Source organism: Chlorocebus sabaeus, chromosome 21 (genome assembly GCF_047675955.1).
Source record: "Chlorocebus sabaeus isolate Y175 chromosome 21, mChlSab1.0.hap1, whole genome shotgun sequence".
Taxonomy (NCBI): Eukaryota; Metazoa; Chordata; class Mammalia; order Primates; family Cercopithecidae; genus Chlorocebus; species Chlorocebus sabaeus.
This window is the reverse complement of record NC_132924.1, coordinates 59779265-59799019: the sequence shown is the minus strand read 5'-3', so window position 1 is coordinate 59799019 and position 19755 is coordinate 59779265. Positions and strand designations below refer to the sequence as shown.

At 36.5% G+C, this 19755-nt stretch overlaps 1 long non-coding RNA gene across 5 annotated transcripts in view; it reads left to right on the top strand.

Annotated features, from left to right (window-relative positions):
• The window catches only part of LOC103226554 (uncharacterized), a 228073-nt gene extending 222173 nt beyond the window's left edge, over window positions 1-5900 (top strand). For 4 of the 5 annotated variants that reach the window (XR_012090365.1, XR_012090362.1, XR_012090364.1 and 1 more), the window contains one exon: window positions 2340-5900. This is a non-coding gene — a long non-coding RNA (uncharacterized lncRNA). The remainder of the gene's footprint in view (window positions 1-2339) is intronic. The other variant, XR_012090363.1, reaches the window with a different exon arrangement.
• The last annotated feature ends 13855 nt before the right edge of the window (window positions 5901-19755 follow it).

Here is a 19755-nt window from a genome sequence, read left to right as displayed (position 1 = left end):
ATGGCTAACACGGTGAAACTCTCTTCTCTACTAGGAAAAAAAAAAAAAAAAAAAAAAAAAACAAGCCAGGCGTGATGGCAGGTGCCTGTAGTCCCAGCTACTCAGGAGGCTGAGGCAGGAGAATGGCATGAACCTGGGAGGTGGAGCTTGCAGCGAGCTGAGATCGCACTACTGCACTGCAGCCTGGGCAATAGAGTGAGACTTCATCTCAAATAATAATGATGATAATAATAATAATAATAATATAGGAGATTTTGATACTAAGAACCATCTTGACCTAACTGACATTCACAGAATGCTGTAACCAGTAACTTCAGAAGATATGTTCTTTTTAAGTATGTAAAGAGCATTCATCAAGATAGACCATATGCTGGGCCATAAAATAAGACTCAAATTTCAAATGATTGGCATTTTACAAAGATATTTTCTTACCACAGAGGAGTTAAATTAGAAATTAATTACAATAAGATCTCTTGAAGACTGCTAAATGAACTGTAGGTTAAAGAAGAAATCACAAGAAAAATGAGAAACTTTAAAAATGAATGATAATGAACATATAACATATCAAAATTTGTGGAATGCAGGTAAATCAGTTCTTAGAAGAAACACACTTTGAAATGTTTATATTTTAGTTGGGCTGGGAGCGTGGCTCACACCTGTAATCCCAGCGCTTTGGAGGCCTAGGTGGGCAGATCCTTTGAGGTCGGGAGTTTGAGACCAGCCTGGCCAACATAGCGAAACCCTGTCTCTACTAAAAATACAAATATTTTTATTCTGGGGCATGGTGGCACATGCCTGTAATCCCAGCTGCTCAGGAGGCTGAGGCAGAAGAATTGCTTGAGCCGGGGGAAGTGGTGGTTACAGTGAGCTGAGATCGCACCTCTGCACTCCAGCTTGGGAGACAGAGCCAGAACCTGTCTCAAAAAAAAAAAAAAAAAAAAAAGCTGATATTTTAGTTAAAGAAAGGTGTCAAATCAATGATGTAAATTTTCATTTTAAGCTACTACAAAAAGAACAAATTAAACTCAGTTAAACCATATATATGTAAATAATAGAAATAATAAATGTGAAAGTAGAAATCAATGCAATAGAAAAGAATAAAGAAAATTAACAAAAGACACAAGTTGTTTCTTTGGAAAGAGTAATAAAATTATAAACTCCTAGCGAACAAATTACTAATATCAGGAATAAAATAAAACTATAGAGCCTATAGACCAGCAGTCCCCAACCTTTCTGGCTCCAGGGACCAGTTTTGTGGAAGACAATTTTTTCATGAAACAATTGGGGAGTGCGTGGTTTCGGGATGAAACTCTTCCACCTCAGATCATCAGGTATTCAATTCTCATAAAAGGCGTACAACCTAGATCTCTTGCATGCACAGCTCACAATAGGGTTAGTGCTCCTAGGAGAATTTAATACCACCGCTGATCTGACAGGAGGCGGAGCTCAGGAGGTAATGCTTGCTCGCTCACTGCATGCCTTCTGCTGTGTGGCCCAGGTTCTACACAGGCCATGGACCAGTACCTGTCTGTGGCCCGGGGATTGGGGACCCCTGCTATAGACATTAAAAGAATAATAAAATAAGGGTGACTTATGTCTTTATGACAGTACTGGAAAAATTGGGTAAATGTGTAGTAAAAATGATCCTCAGCTTCTACCTCACATAATACACAGAAATTAATCAGATGGATTATTACAGATCTGAACCTAAAACCTAAAACTTGACTGTTACTAGAAGAAAACAGGACAATATTGGATCCATTAATTAAAAACAGTAAGCCACAGACTGTGAGAAAATATTTATAATACTCATATCCTACAAAGGATTTATATAGTGAATACATAAATAACTCTTACAAGTCAACAATTGGAAAAACAAATAAGAAGTGTAATAGATAGACAAAATACTTGGACAGATACTTCCCAAAAGATATGTACAAGAATAAATGCTCAAATATCATTAATTGTCAGGGACATAAAAACTAAAACTATAATAATATATCATTTTATATAAAATGTTGGTGAGACTGTGGAACCCCTAAAAATTTCATACAGTGCTGATTAATATATAAAATGGTACCATTTGGTAATTTCTTATGAAGATAAACATAGAACAGCCTTATCACTCAGCATTTCTACTCCTATAAACTTAGCCAAAGGAACAGAAAATATGTCCATAAAAATATGTACAGGAGGGTATTCATGGAAGCTGGGATTTATTGAAGAGAGTATATGGGAACTTTCTGAGGTGATAGAAATATCCTCTATTATATTTAGCAAAACTCATTGACTTGTATGTATACTTAAGATCTGTGACCTTCACTGTATGTTAATTTTAGCTCCAGCCATCACAAAGCCAAGAAACAAACCTCATGAATGCCACTATTTCCCCTTGAGAAAAAGCAACAATGTCACAAAACGTTGATAAAAGTGGGTGAAAAGTATTCTTAAATGAAGATCCTGAAGCCTCTGTGTACTTTCTAGTCATTGCTCCCATTTGTCTGTTTTGTGAAATAGTAGTAGTTTCTATTTATGAAAAGGTTTAAAAGAAAGCTAAAATAATAACTGGTAGAAGCATAACTTCTAGAACCTTAGGAAGACAATTTAGCAATGTCTGTGAAAACTCAAATTGCTCTTACCTTTGACCAGCAACCCCCCTTGTTGACACCTATTCCACAGAAATATTCACATTAAATGTATAAAGATAGACGTGGACAAAAATTTCACTGTAGCATATCTTGGAACAGGAGCAAACTAGAGACTGCTAAATGTCTACTGATAGGAGAATAGTTAACAAATTATGGCACATCTATGCTAACAAATACTGTGCAGCTGTTAAAAGAAAATATAAATATTAGATGTCTACAAGACAGTCTTGTGTGAAAGAAGCAGGCTGCAGAACAAAATGCACAATATTATCTGTTTTGAAATAACTTCCTCCATTCTCTCTTCTTTTTCTCTGCTTTTCTCCTTCCTTTTGCTTTGTGAATGCATATAAAATGACCCAAAGGATACACATTAAACTTTTATCAGTGGTTACCACCTGGAGAGAGGGTGTGGAGAGATGGTGAGAACTTTCATTTTTTTTTTTTTTTTTTGCTTTCTATATGCCTATATTGTTTGATATACACATAATGGATGTGTGGTTGTTTTGTAATTTAAAAAAGAAAAGAGTGGCTTGCACCTGTAGTCCCAGCTACTTCTTCGAAGGCTGAGATTGGAGGATCACCTGAGCCAAGGAGGTGGAGGCTGCAGACGGGATCTCACCTCCATACTCTAGCCTAGGTGAGAGTGAGACCCTGTCTTTAAAAAAAAAAAAAAAAAAAAAAAGAAAGAAATAAAGAAAGAAAAGAAGAAGAAAAAGACAAAAGGAAATGAAGGAAAAGGAAAGTAAAGGAAGGAAGAAGAAAAAAACAGAAGGAAGGAAGGAAAGAGAGGGGAGGAGAGAGGAAGGAAAAGAGGAGCCGGGAGAAGAAGGAGAGGAGGGAAACATAGGAAGGGAGACTGCAGGTCTCTGAAATGCAGAAGCAAAGACAATCATATGGTCAATGTTCTGAATTGCTCAGGGCTTGGCAGAATGATCCCTCTAGTCTATGGACCATAGATTTGATCTCTGCACCTTGAGAAGGTAATTAATATTTCTTAATTTTAAAGACAGAGTAGTCGATTCCACAACTTCCCTTGGTAACATTTTTATGTATACTGATCTTTACCTTCAGGTTATTACTTCCTTATATCTGAGGACTTCTGTCACCGGGCTAGAAATGGAATCACTGATCATCACATATCATTACACACAATGTTAACTTTCAGTTAATCTTAATGTTAAAGGAGGAACAATGACTTGGAGGAGGAAACTCCCCCCTCATAAATAAATAAAAATATATATGTGTATATATATCCTATCACGTTATATATATATCATATATATATTATATACATATGCATATGATATATATATATGTATCCTATCACGTTAAAGCCAGAAGAACTTGAGGAACAGTGGTGTACTGTACCTGCATAGCCTTGGAGTCAGGCAAGAATGAAAGCCAGCTCTGTCTCCTACCAGCTGTTTGCTTTGAGCAAACTAACTTTCTTGAGCCTCAGTTTCCTTATTTGGAAAATAGTTAGAATCATAATAGTAACGATGATAATAACAACTCCTAACTTGCAGGCCTTTTGTGAGGATTACAAATAATTAATTGGCCAGGACTTTGAGTATTATAAAGAATTAATTGGGCCGGGCGCGGTGGCTCACGCCTGTAATCCCAGCACTTTGGGAGGCCGAGGCGGGCGGATCACAAGGTCAGGAGATCGAGACCATCCTGGCTAACTTGGTGACACCCCGTCTCTACTAAAAATACAAAAAACTAGCCGAGCGTGGTGGCGGGCGCCTGTAGTCCCAGCTACTCGGGAGGCTGAGGCAGGAGAATGGCGTAAACCCAGGAGGCGGAGCTTGCAGTGAGCGGAGGAGATCGCGCCACTTGCACTCCAGCCTGGGCGAGAGCGAGACTCCGTCTCAAAAAAACAAAAAACAAAAAACAAACAACCAAAAAAAAAGAATTAATTGGCCAGGTTCACCCCTGTTATCCCAGCAATTTGGGAGGGTGGGGTGGAAGGATCAGTTGAACCGAGGAGTTCGAGATCAGTCTGGGCAACATAATGTGACCCCATCTACGAAAAACAAACAAACCAACCTGGGTGTGGTGGCGCATGCTTGTGGTCCCAGCTACTCTAGAAACTGAGGCAGGAGGATGGCTTGAGTCCAGGAGGTTGAGGCTGCAGTGAGCCATGATTGTGCAGTGGCACTCCAGCCTGGGTGACAGAGTGAGATCCTGCCTAAGAAAAAAAAAAAAAAAAAAAAAAGAATTAATGAAAGCACCTGTGTTTAATCATGATTATGTTTAATGGAACCCCGTAAGGTAACCTAAAATGCTACTGGAGATAAAAACCCATCTCTCTTTACTTCACGGTCATAACTCCGTAACTGTTCCAAGGTTGGATCTCTTTACAACAGGCTTTTGTGAGATAGTCTCTTAATGATAACATTTGGGCTATTAGTAATTTACTGACAGTTGCTCATAGCTACCTGCCTTGTTGGGATCCACTTTAGAGTTCATAAGAGCCTAATATGCACCTATTCTGGGATGTGAAGGGTTATTCTCTAGATGAGGATTGTGGGCAGATGTCCTTCAACCTCAGTGGAAAGGCCCACACTACAGGCAATGGGATTACACTTCATCAGGAGAGATTTAGGTTAGATGGGAAGAGAACTTTCTGACTGATGATTTCCTTCCTTGAAGTCTTTAAAAATAGACTAGTTCCTCGTCTGTCAGTTTTCAAGATGCTGGGGGTTAGAACAGACGGTTTTTCAAGATCCCTTTTAATTCCATGTGTTGCTTACGTCACAGGGCTGTATTTCTAAGAGCCATACTCTTTATTGCAAATGTGTATAGAGACAATTTAGAGACCTTTTATTTTTTTCCCTAAAGCAATGGGAAATGCTTTCTGTCTTGCCTGCCTCTCGAAGGGCCTATAGAATAACACAGAATTGTTTTAGCAAGTTAAAGAATAATTAATGGAAAATATGCAGAGATTTAAAATAACTATTGTGTAATAAAAATTTATATTTGTATTGCACATTAAAAATGTTACTGTATTATTTCCTCATTATTAGTTGTTTGAGTCAAACCTAAAACAGCATTGAACTGAGTCTGAAATCTAATTCGTTGAACGCCATTGAGTCTCGACCCCACCAGGCTGAAAAATGAGAATAAATATAAAGTAACACTGCCATCTAATGGATTCTATGTGTTACTGCCATTGTCTGAGGTAGCATTTACACTCAGATCTAACTCTAATGAATCATTGATATATTCTACCACCTTATTTTGTGTTTTTAATTCACCGTTTTTTTCTCTGTATTTTTTTCCTATAATCTGTTGGATTGGTTTTTTAAATTCTTTCTTTTGTCATTTTAGGATATATTGTTATTACTGTTTTCTTTTATATTTCATCTCATACTATTTTTATTATGAAATAGTTCAAATATACAAATGAGTATATGGTGACCTATGTGCCCACACCTTAGCTTTATGGAGTTTTAATAAACCTAACTTCCTGCTATAAGTGCTTCAGATTTTTTAAAAGGAGAAAACATTACAGATTTAGTCAAAGACTGTATATTTCTTCTCAATTCTATTTCCCTCTGTCTCCAGAGTTAATCTTTCTCATGAGTTTGATGGTCATTAATTCCATACATGTTTTAAGGTTTTATTCTGTATTTTCTAATTAAACAATATATTTCAGCAGTTTTAAATTAAAAAGTGTTTATACAAATATGTCTGCTGCTGCATTAACATTATATTTTTGACATTCATTCATGTTGATTCGTGTACCTCTGGCTGATCATTTTAATACCTGTATAGTAATATTTCATTTATATGTGTACATTTTTTCCAACTTAGTCTCCTGTTGATGGACATTGAGTATTTACCCCAAGTTTTCCTTTTTTCAAGCAATGTTAGAATAACATTCTTTTACATTTCTTCCTGTACACGTGTGTGAGAATTTCTGTAAAGTGACACTTTTGCTTATGCATCCTCTAAAATAATCTTCAAGAACTATGTAATTCCTTAAACAATTTATTTGAGAGACAGGGTCTTGCTATGTTACTGAGGTTGGAGTGCAGTGGTGTGGTCACAGCTCACTGCAACCTCAAACTCCTGGGTTCAAGTGATCATCCCACCTCAGCCTCGCAAGTAACTAGGACTACAGCTGCATGCCATCACACCCAGTTAGTTTTTAAAAACATTTTTTGTAGAGATGGGGTCTTGCTATGTTGCTCATGCTGGTCTTGAACTCCTGGCTCTTGTGAGGCCAAGTGATCCTCCTGCCTCAGCCTTCCAAAGTGCTGCGATTACAGGTGTGAGCCACTGTGCCTGGCTTCCTTGAACATTTTCAAGATAACATGAAAAATTTTTTATTTTACATTTCAATAGTAGTAAATGATATGATTTTGGGTTTATTAAAATATTGATATTTTAAAACAATAGTTCAAATATTGAGGCAGCACCACCATCAGTATAAAGAAACATGAAGATGCTCTACTGGAATAGTCAAATTTTACATTGTTCCTTTTTCTCCTTACACTCACATTTCCATTTCACTCCACAGAGTTTTATCCCAATGCATTCCTTTAATGTATGGACATATTTTCTCAATCATCTTCATATTTCTCCATAATACACTATAAATCAAAAATTAACAAAACATTTTTTCTCTGTGATTAAAAGACTGAAAGGTAAAGCATTTTATTCTGTATTGAATTATTAGCACTATTATTAGTATTATAAAATTGGTCAAAGCAAGACAATAATTATTTTGATAAGTAGTTATTAGGCATAAATATTAAAACTGTAAATATTAAAAATATATTTTGATGAAATATATTTGAGCTTCTTTTTCAGTTACGGGCATACCTCAGAGATAGTGCAGATTTAGACAGTAGCATTCTGTCTGAAAACCAATGTATATACTTAAATTAAAATACTTTATTGCTAAACAATGCCAACAACCATCTGAATCTTCAGTGAATTGTAATCATTTTACTGGTGGAGGGTCTTGCCTCGATGTTGATGACTGCTGACTGTTCAGGGTGGTGGCTGTTGAAGGCTGGGGTGGCTGTAGCAATTTGTTAAAATAGGATAATGAAGTTTGCTACATCCATTGACTATTCCTTTTATGAAAAGTTTCTCTGTCATACAATGCTCTTTGATAGCATTTTACCCACAGTAGAACTTCTTTCAAAATTTGGGTCAATCCTTTTAAACCTGTTGCTGTTTTATCAACTAATTTTATGTATAATAATATTCTAAATCCTTTGTTGTTATTTCAACAATGTTCACAACATCTTCACCAGGAGTAGATTCTATCTCAAGAAACCACTTTTTTTGGCTCATCCATAAGAAGTAACTCCTCACTGTTTCATCATAAGATTGTAGCAATTACGGCCGGGCGTGGTGGCTCAAGCCTGTAATCCCAGCACTTTGGGAGGCCGAGATGGGTGGATCACGAGGTCAGGAGATCGAGACCATCCTGGCTAACACGGTGAAACCCCATCTCTACTAAAAATACAAAAAAATTAGCCGGGCGTGGTGGCAGGCGCCTGTAGTCCCAGCTACTCGGGAGGCTGAGGCAGGAGAATGGTGTGAACCCAGGAGGTGGAGCTTGCAGTGAGCCGAGATAGTGCCACTGCACTCCAGCCTGGGCGACAGAGCAAGACTCCGCCTCAAAAAAAAAAAAAAAAAAAAAAAAAAAAGGTAGCAATTCAGTCACATCTTCAGGCTCCATTTCTAAATCTAGTTCACTTGCTATTTCCACCTCATCTGCGGTTACTTCCTCCACTGAAGTATTGAGCCCCTCAGTCATCTACCAGGGTTGGAATCAACTTCTTCCAAACTCCTGTCAGTGCTGGTATTTCAGCTTCCTCCCATGAATAACATATGTTCTTTCTTAGTGGCATCTAGCGTGGTGAATTCTTTCCAGAAGGTTTCAGTTCGCTTTGCCCAGCTCCATCAGAGGAATTGCTGTCTATGACTGCTATAACCCTACAAAATATATTTCTTAAATAATATGACTTGAAAGTCAAAATTAGTCCTTGATCTGTGGGCTGCAGACTGACTGTTGTGTTAGGCATGGAAACAGCATTAATTTCCTTGCATATCTCCATCAGAGCTCTTGGGTGGCTAGGTGCATTGTCAATAAGCAGTAACATTTTGAAAGAAATTTTGTATTCTGAGCAGTAGGTTTCAAGAGTAGGCTTAAAATTATTCAGTAAACCATGCTATAAACAGATGTGCAGCCATTCAGGCTTTGCTGTTCAATTTATAAAGCCCAGACAGAGTAGATATAGTACAATTCTTAAGGGCTCTAGGGTTGTTGGAATGGTAAATGAGCATTGGCGTCAACTTCAAGTCACTAGCTGCATCAAACCCTAACAAGAGAGTCTGCCTGTGTTTTGAAGCTTTGAAGCCAGGGATGGACTTTTTGAAGGCTGTTTGATCTACATTGAAAATCTGTTGTTCAGTGTGGCCACCTTCATCAGTTGTCTTAGGAAGATCTTCCAGTTTACTTGCTGCAGCTTCTACAGCAGCACTTGCTGTTTCACCTTGTACTTTTATGTTATGGAGATAGCTTGTTTCCTTAAACCCCATGAATCACTTCTTTTTCAGCTGCTTCACTTCTCAGCCTTCATAGAATCGAAGAGAGTTAGGCCCTTGCTCTGGATGAGGCTTTGGCTTAAGGGAATGTTGTGGCTGGTTTGATCTTCTATCTAGACCCTCAAATTTTTTCCATATCAGCAACAAGGCTGTTTTGTTTTCTTATCATTCATGTATGCACTGGTGTAGCACTTGTAGTTTCCTTTAAGAACTTCTCCGTTGCATTTACAAGTTGGCTAACTGGTGCAAGAGGGCTTTTGACATGTCTTCCTCACTAAGCTCAATCATTTCTAGCTTTTTTGAAAGTGAGAGATGGGTGCCTTCTTTTCACTTGAACACTTAGAGGACATTTTAGGGTTATTAGTTGGCCTCATTTTAATGCTGTTGTGTCTTAGGGAATAGGGAAGCCCAAGGGGAGGGAGAGAGGTGGGGGAATAGCCAGTTTGTGAAGCAGTCAGAACACACACAACGTGTATTGATTAAGTTTGCTGTCACGTGGCACCCCAAAACAATTACAATAATAACGTCAAAGATCACAGATCACCATAAAAGATATAAGAACAATGAAAGAGTTTGAAGTATTGCAAGAATTACCAAAATATGATGCAGAGACGCAGTGCGCATATGCTGCTGGAAAAATGGTGTCAATAGACTTACTTGATGCAAGGTTGCCACAAACCTTCAATTTGTAAAAAATGCAATACCTACAAAGTGCAGTAAAGCAAAGCGTGGTAAAACATGGTATGCTTGTAGGTTGTGTAGTCATGAAAGTTCAAAATAAATTATATTTCTGATTGTTATTGGTATAGCCAAAGCTGCTAAGAAATCTTGTTCACATAAATAAGTGGATGGGGTTGGAATTATTTTGCTAAACTATGTCAATTATTTGAACTCATGATGAGTCATATTGTTAAAAATTAATGTAATTCTCATTAAAATTATGTTAATGATCTGTCAGCTGACAACTCAGTTAGGTCTGCCTTCAATTATATTGATAACAAAGATTTGGAAATGACTTGCAAAATATTTTGTTATTCAGACAGTGTAAATACTTTCCCAGTTTCTTAGAAATATACCAAAAAAAGAGTTTAGCAGTTTAATGGAAAAAATATTAATTATATCGATTGTTCTTTTATTTAATGGCACCTTGTTTAACTGAATATAATCAGAAAGTTTTGGGAAAATAAATATGTTTTTAATTTCAGTACAGCTTTGCTAGCAAAGTAATTTTTGATAAAATTGTGTAATCTCATGTACAGATATTTTCATCAAAATCTTAGAACTACAGATTCATTTAATTTGATTCATTGAAACTGGCAACTTGAAATTTAATTTGCATAGTTAGTCCTCATTGTCAGGCTTATCAGTCAAATTATACTTTCTGTCAAAAAATGTAATTATTTTTTAATTCAAATAAATGTGTTAATACATATTTCAAGGTACATTATGAAATCCTATGAGAAATAAAAATGTATCTTGTAAAGTAGACTAATAAAAGATGTTAAGATAAAGTTAATGTGATGTAGCTCTAATATAAATCATTCATTTTATAAAGTCATAAAGTAGGACTGTAATGGTGTTTTCATTACTTAATCTGAAATAACACAATGTATTATGTACACCAAATTACATTCTTTTTGTGAAACAAGGGGTAAGCAAGGACATGGGATTTCTTTTGGTAAGAAAGTGTGACCCTGAGTGTGTGTGTGTGTTTGAGTGTGTATTGAATTCCAGTTTAACTTTTGGAAGTGATTAAGAATCATGTAAAAATTAGAAATAGCTTCAGTAATTTTAATAGACATTATAATCAAACATTACCTATCCATTTAATTTAAAAAAGGGTATATTTGCTGTAAATATATTGGACCACAATCTAATGGGAAATGAAAAAAATTAAACATGTTATAAGGTGGTATCAGATCATCTTATATAATCATATATATTTGTTATCATATGATTATGTAATTGTTATAACTCATAATTTGATAAATGTGCTTTAAGTATTTCATGGAATATTTTACTAATGTATTTATTATTTAATAAAAATAGCATTTACTGTGCTCCCAAAACTCTGAGAATATTAACTGATCTATTTCTTATAACAACTCTATGAGGTAGCTACTCTAACATATTTTATAACTGAGGCACAGGGATGTATCTTAAATACCAACATAGGTAGTGAGAGGCACATTCTAAGTTTGTACCAAATAGCATACATTGAATCTGAAAGATAGCCATAAAATTTTCATCCTTAAATTTTATCCAGCTATTAAAATATTAAATATATTAGCTATTTTTGAAAATCTTTTTTTCAGCACAATTCATTTCAATTTCTTTGAAATGAATCAGCATCACTAACTTGTCTTGTTTCAGTTGTTCAAAGACTCTTTTTTTTTTTTCAGATAAGGGCATGTTTTAGGATTTTGAGACTGGCTGATAAGAGTTTATTACAATTAAATATGTGAAAAGGTCCTTTTGGCATTATTTCCTACTAACCACCTCCTTGCACTGCTCTTATGGGACCCCTCCTCAAGAAGGATTGTTTGATAATAAGAGAGAGATTGAAGAGATAAGGTCACTAAATGAATGTTATCTCTCCTATTTTCCCACAGCACAATATATTTCTATTCACAATGACCCAACATGGGCCAAAATACTCTGTTCCTAGCACCTTGTGTCTCTATCTTAAAAGAAATATGTACAAGACAGAAAATAACTTTGGGTTATAGTGCATTGGTCAATTACTAAAGGAAAAACCAATATTTCTAATTGCTTCTTTGTTTGGTGGCCCTGAGGTTTTTATACAAGGGGCAACATAGTATAATAAAGTTTAGAATGGCTAGAAGCATGTCTCTGTATCAGTCAGGATAGGTAATTTGTGCTGCAGTAACAAACAACCCCCAAATTTCAGTGACTTAAAGTGGCAAAGCTTAATTATTTTTCATTCGGCATGCCATCTTGCATTAGCTAGGCGCTCTGCTCTACTTTATCCCCACTCTGGAAACAAGACTGATACAGCTACCTCCAACCAGGTTGTTGTCATTTATCTTAGCAAAGAGAAAAGATCTCTGGAATGGTTTGCTCTGGTAGTTCAGTCCTCTGAGAACTGTAAAGTGGAGAGAATATTTGTAAAAGGGGAGGAAGGAAAGGACTAACTATATGACCCTGAGAGTGAATGGGTCAGGCAGTTTTCCAGGTAGATCATTTTTAGGAAGGAAAAAATATGAAAGCTGAAAGTCTAAAGCTGATTTTTAAAATCCCAGTTTAAAACTCAGCATCTTCACTTAGATGTCTAATATGAATCTCAGAGCTACTATGGGCAAAAATGGAATTCCTGATTTTCCCCCTACATTGCCTTCATCAACAGTACCCCTGTCTCAGTTATTGGCATCTCCATCCTTCCAATTAAGTGAGGCTGAAACTCTTGGAATCAATATTCACTGTTATTGTTCTCTTTCAATCCATATCCAATCTGCCAGCAAATTCTGATGATTATACTTTTAAAAAAATGCCAGAATCTGACTACTTTTTGCCATCTCTGTTGCTTCCATCCTGGTGAAGGCCACTATCATCTCTAGCCCGGAGAGTCACAATAGCCTATAACTTATCTCCCCATTGCCTTCCTTGACTGCCACCCTCCTCCCTACCAGTCTATTCTCAAAATAAAGGTTTGGGATAAAAAATTGCTAATTTCAATAAAGCTTTGCTAATATAATACTTTTTTTTGATAAAAGCAACCTAAGAGTTACATTGGTTCCCATCTTATCCAGAGTAAAATCCAGTGTCATCATGGCTTATAAAAAGTTATGAAGTCTAGCCTCTGGCTACTCTCCAACTTCATGGCCTTTCACTTTCCCACTTGCTTATTCTGCTCTTGTCACACTGGCCTTCTTTTTGTTCTTCAAACGTGCTAAGCCAATTCTCGCTTCAGGGCCTTTGCACTTACTGTCTTCTCTGCTTGGTGAGTTCCTCATGGCCTGATCCCTCACCTCCTTCAAATCTTGCTTTGGATCATCTAATTATCTTTTCAGTAAGGCCTTTGCTCAGCATTCTGCTTTACATTGTAACTGATTTAATGTCTAGAACCAACCCAGAGGTAGTAAACTCAATAATCTTGATGAAATTAATGAATCAACCAACAATATTTTATTTTTATACAAATATATGCATATTTTCTTTCATAGCTTCCAGCTTATTATCTTGTTTGAGTAGATTCTTCCTACACTTAGATTGCACTTTTAGTATTATAGATTTTGTTTCTACCTTTTAATTACTTTGACATTTATTTTGTATATGGTATGAGATAGAAATACAATCTAATTTAATTCCAAATGAATGACCACTTATGCTAGCATCATTTAGTAAACAATTCATTGTTTTCCGACTCAATCGAGCTGATGGATGTGTCTCATGTTAAAAATTTCACATATTCTGGAAACTATTTAATGAATCTTTGTTCTCAATTATCTATTTGTTTATTCCCTTACCAATATAATATTGATTTGATTAAAATCACTTAATAGTATATTTTGATATCTATTAAAACAAATCTTCCAACGTGATCCTGTTTTAACATTGTTTAGGAGAGGGTTTTGAGGTGATATTTTCTCTTCCATATTAATGTATCAATCAAAATAATTGAAGTTTTAATGGTATTACATCTTTACACCCAAGAATGTGGTTTTTTTTTTTTAACATATTTCAGATCTTATATTTTGTCCTGCAATAAATGTTATAGTTTTTAAAAGTGGTGAAATATTTTGTACATGTGAAATATCTTATTGATCTTATCCTTTCTTGTTGAACTTATTCCCTAGTATTTTAAGTTTTTAGTTTTAATCACTTTGCATTCAACAGCATCCAGCAAATATTTGTTGGGTTTTCTGCCAACTGCTGTTAGTTCATAGAACAATACCAGGCAAAAAAAAAAAAAAAAAAAAAAAGAAGAAGAAAATCTTCACCCTCATGGAGCCCACATTCTAGTAGGAAAAAGCAAATTAAAAAAGCAAAGTCAACAAAAATATATAATATGTTAGAAGATGATAAAATTAATGGAGAAAAATAACTGTGTTGGGAGGGGATGACAGTTTTCAATGGGGAAATTTTTACTGAGAAGATGATGTTCTGGTAAAGATTATAGATAAGGGAGATAGTCATCTAGGTTTCACAGGGAGGGGCATTTCAGGTAGAAGTCTCTGCAAATGGAAAGGCCCTGAGAAGAGAGCTGGCCAGGTGTGAATGAGGAACAGTGGTCATTGTATGTGGAGCAGAGTGAACTAGATTAGAAGGAGAAGAGGTGAAAGTAATGGGAGTCAGACCCTACAGGGCCCTGGGTGTCTCCATAAGAAGGTTGGATTTATTCTGAGTGAGTTGCAAAGTCATTGGCGGGTTTTGAACAGAAGAGTAGCATGATCTGACTTAGGCTTTCATGGAATCCCTCTGATTATACTGAGAATAGACAAAAAGAGGAGTGAGGTTGGAAGCAAGAAAGCAGCAATCCAGATGAGAGGTAATGGAGACTTGGCCAGGGCTGGGAGCAATGAAGGTTAGGAGATGTGATTAGATTCTGGATACATATAGAAAAAAGAGCCAAAGGAATTTGCATATAAATTAGATGTTGGAGGTGAGAAAAGGAGGGAAGTTAGAGATGAATCTATGGTTTGACAGACTGGAAGAGTAGAATTGTCAGCAATTGATTTGGAGAAAACTGTGGAAGGAGCAGGTTTGGAGGAAAGCTGAGGAACCTAGTTTAGATATGTTTGAGATTTGCCATGCCTGTTAGACATCTAAGAGGAAATACTGGGAAGGAAATAAGAAGAAAGGTCCAGGACGCAGATATAAGTGTGGAAGTCATAGGCATGTAGATTTAGTATTTAAAGCCAAGAGCCAGGATGGCATCATTGAGCAAATGAGTGTAAGATAGAAAAGAGAGGAGGTCCCAAGACTTGAGCTCTGGGACACTCTAACTTTAAAAGGTCTTGGACTTGGGAGCTCTTAGGGTGATGGAAATGTCTATGTTGATAGGTGTGCAGGGCATATGCTTATATATATTTTTCATCATATTGGACACAAGAATTGTGCATTTAACTATATCACTGTCTATAAATTTTACAAAAAATTATTAAACATACAAACAAAAGCTCTCAAAGATAAGGAGGGACAACCAAAGCAGTCTAAGGATGAGCAGCCAGTGAGGTTGGGAGAAAATCGAGAGTGAGATGTCTTGATAGCCAAGTGGAGAAAATATTTCAGGAAGGAGGAAGGGATCATTTGTGTTAAATGCTGCTGAGAAGCAATCTTATAGCAATATTTCCAATGGAGTAATAGTGGTTGTAGATTAAAGTGTGTTCAAAAGAGAATGAAAGGAAGGAAGACAGACAGTGAATTTCTACAAGTTTTTGAAGGAGTTTTTCAATAAAGGGCTGTAAAGGTGAGGAAAGGCATGGATATGCTATTTGGAGAAATAAGTCAAGACAGGATTTCTATTTAAACATTTCCCATAAAATTTCAAAATATACATACCGAAAAGAGTATTACACTTATATATATAGTTTTAAACTAGTTATAAATATAGTACTCATCTCACTACTAGCTGAATCAAGAGTAGAACATTTCGACACCAAGAAAATATGAACGTCCTATTTTTCCCAAACTGTGCTTACCCCCGTAGGAAGATTTACCTTTATAGTAGTCATTTCCCTGCTTTCCATTACTTCCTGCCCATGTAAAGATCCCTAAAACATATGCTTTTGGTTTTTTTCTTATATATAATATATATGGGATCATAATGTATATTCTTTTTTGTAAAAACACAGGATTTTTTTTTCACCCAATATAATGTTTGTAAGGCCTATATTGTTAATGAATCTAATTTTAAAAATTTTAATTGCTATATAGTAACTAGAGTTTGTATGTTCTACACTATAATAATTTATTTCATTTTTGATTAGCACTTGGATTGTTTTGTGATTTCGGCAATTAGAAATGATGCTTCAGGAGACTGGTTCTCAACTAAGGAGATTTTGCTTCCTAGGAGACAATGGTCAATGTTTCGAGACTTTTTTATTGTAACAACTGGCAAGTGCTACTGGCATCTAGTAGGTAGAAGTTGGCATCCTGCTACACAACCTACAATGCACAGGACAGCTACCTATGACAAAGAATTAACACAATAGTGTTAAGTCAATAGTGCTGAGCCTGACAAACCCTGATCTGGGTTATATTTTTGGGAGAGAAATTGCTGGCTGATAAAGTATATTTATCTTCAAACTTATACAATACTACCATTCTGTTTTCTAGAGCGATTGTACCAATTTACACTGCCATAATCAGAGTGGGAGGCTTCCCGACGCTGTATATCTGCACCAATGCTAAATATCACCAGCTTAAAAATATTTTGCTCCAGGCATGGTGGCTCACACCTGTAATCCCAGCACTTTTGGGAGGCTGAGGCGGGTGGATCACAAGGTCAGGAGATGGAGACCAGCCTGACCAACATAGTGAAACCCTAGTCTCTACTAAAAATGCAAAAATTAGCTGGGTGTGGTGGTGCACGCCTGTAATCCCAGCTACTCAGGAGATTGAGGCAGGAGAATCGCTTGAACCTAGGAGGTGGAGGTTGCAGTGAGCTGAGATCGTGCCACTGCACTCCAGCCTGGGTGACAGAGCGAGACTTTGTCTCAATAAAATAAAATAAAATAAAATAAAATAAAATAAAATACAAAACTATTTTTCCAATCTAAAAAGGACGTGAACAGACACTTCTCAAAAGAAGACCTACAACAAACATGAGAAAATGCTCAACGTCACTAATCATCAGAGAAATGCAAATCAAAACCACAATGAGATCCCATCTTATGCTAGTCAGAATGGCTATTACTTAAAAAGTTAAAAAAGAACAGATGCTGGTGAGGCTGTAGCGAAAAGGGAACACTTACACAGTGTTAGTGGGGATATAAATTAGTTCAACTCTATGGAAAATAGCTTGGAGATTTCTCAAAGACCTTAAAGCAGAACTATCGTTTGACTCAGCAATTGCATTACTGGGTATAAACCCAAAGGAAAATAAGTCATTCTACAAAAATGACACATGCACGTATATGTTCATTGCAGCACTATTTGCAATAGCAAAAACATGGAATCAACCTAGGAGCCCAACAGTGGTGGACTGAATAAAGAAAATGTGGTACATATACACCGTGGAATACTACACAGCCATAAAACAGTGACATTGTGTACTTTGCAGCAATATGGATGCAGCTGGAGGCCATCATTTTAAGATAATTAACATAAGAACAGAAAACCAAATAGTGCATATTCTCACTTCTAAGTTGGAGCTAAATATTGGGTAAACATGGACATAAAGAAAGGAACAATAGACACTGGGATCCTTGGACTGGGGGTAGCAGGGAATGGAACAAGAGCTGAAACACTACCAATTGGGTGCTATGCTCACTACTTGAGTGACAGGATCATTTGTATCCCAAACCTCAGTGTCAGGCAATATACCCATGTAACAAACCTCCACGTGTACCTCCTGATCTAAAATAAAAGTTAAAATTACATGAATTATTTTTGCCAATCTAATTATATTTCATCAGAGTTTTAATTAGTATTTCATTATTAGCTAATGGAATTAATTACTTTTTCAAGTCTTTGTTGGCCAAGTTGATGATTTTAAAACATTGGCTTATATTTCTCATCCTCATTTATTTGTAGGTATTCTTTATATAATCTGGCTCCTGGACTGTTGTTGGTTATACCTTGTTCATATCTTCTCTGTGGCTTGTCTGTGTATTCTTATGTGATATTTTTTAATGTATAGAAATTCCTAAGTTTAAATAACAAATATTTCTCTTTAGTGCTTTTTGTGAGGTGCTGAAGAAATCCTTATGTACCCCAGATTTATGATGATTCTTCTAAAATCTTTGGCATTTTACCTTTTTCATTTAGATATTTAAATCACCTGGAAATGATTTTTGTGTAGGTAGTGTGATATAGGGTTCAATTTCACTTTTTCCATACGGATAACAAATTTACCTTTCATGACTTATTGGAAAATCTGTACTGCTCTTCCATCTTTCTCATAAATCAAGAATCCATATATATGAGAGGCTTGGTTTCTGGGCTGCTGAATCTGTCCCATTGGTCTTTTTGCAGGTTCAGCCCTCCAGGAAGCAGACTTTGAGACTCTGATAGAAGGGCGTTTATTAAGGAGGGTGATCAGGATCAACACATGTGGAAGGGAAGGAGCAAAAGCAAGATTGGGCAGAGAGAGAAGCTGGGCTGCAATTCAGTCTCAACAAAGCCTCAGTTGACCATATGGGAAACTGAAGCCAAGGTGGTTACTGAGAGTTGTTCAGAGTCGGGATGAGAAGGGCATGTTTATATTCCATATCAATTATTGGATACAAGCTCTCTTCAGCTGAAATAAATCATTTACTCTGGCAGCACCCCCAGCTTCTGGGAAAATAAGTTCTTTGATCTCAAAGGGATTTCAGTGGTACATCACAACATTCACTACAGCCCATCTCTTGAGATGTTTGGATTTATTTCTTCATTTGTAGGAGCAGATCTTCCAGGATTCTGGAAGACCTCTTTTAGAAACCAATAAGAGGAAAGTGATTGGGACAAACCACAACCTTTGCAATGTAGGCATTCTTAGGACTGAAACTGATACTCATAATCTTCCCTCTCTGCTCTCTGTTCTAGCTTTTCTCACCCTCATCTAGCATCTCTGCTGGTCTTGGTGGCTAACTTGGTGTTACAAAACCTTAAACCCTGAGGGTTCTGAATCCTTGGTTACCACGCCCTTCTCAGGCCATGACTGCTGCAATTGTTCACCTACTGTCAAAATTGACAAGAGAGTACTGATTCACCCAAAGGTATCACTTACATGTAAAACATTCTTCTCTGCTATCAATGTATAACAGCAGCTTCACCACTCCTGAAGGCAGGGTCAATAACTGTTGCTGTAACTCCTCTCTTACCTGCTGACCTTTGACACAGATGTTCAAGTGGTTTGAGCAGCAACCATAGCTTGTGTTTCAGTGGGACTCTTGCTGTGTGTCAAGCACTGTGGAGGGTCTGAAATTTTACACTACTTGCAAACTAACAAGTTAGCTTGCTGTAGTTTCACAGACCATAGTGGAAGAAGACTTAAGACTCCAATTCTTAAAGGGCAACATGAAAAAGACCAGGTGACACTTGCACATGCTGTAGGTTGCATTCTAGGAGAGCAATCCCAAGTGTAGGAAATCTGAATCTTTTATAATGGTTAGCAAGCCTCCTGAGAGAGACACTATTTCCAAAACTGCTCACTGTAAAAACAGTCTTAAAAAAATATTCTGGATCAAAGGAAGTCAGTGCCACCTCTCAGAACAGCTTCAGAAACATGAGATACCCATGGAGAATTTTCTCCTGGCACTATTGTTGTTTTATGTTTTGCTTTTACATGTTATAAACCCCACAGTATTTTTGTCATTATATTTGCTAGGAAAAGTAATTTTCTTTCAAAAATATTTTAAAATTCTCT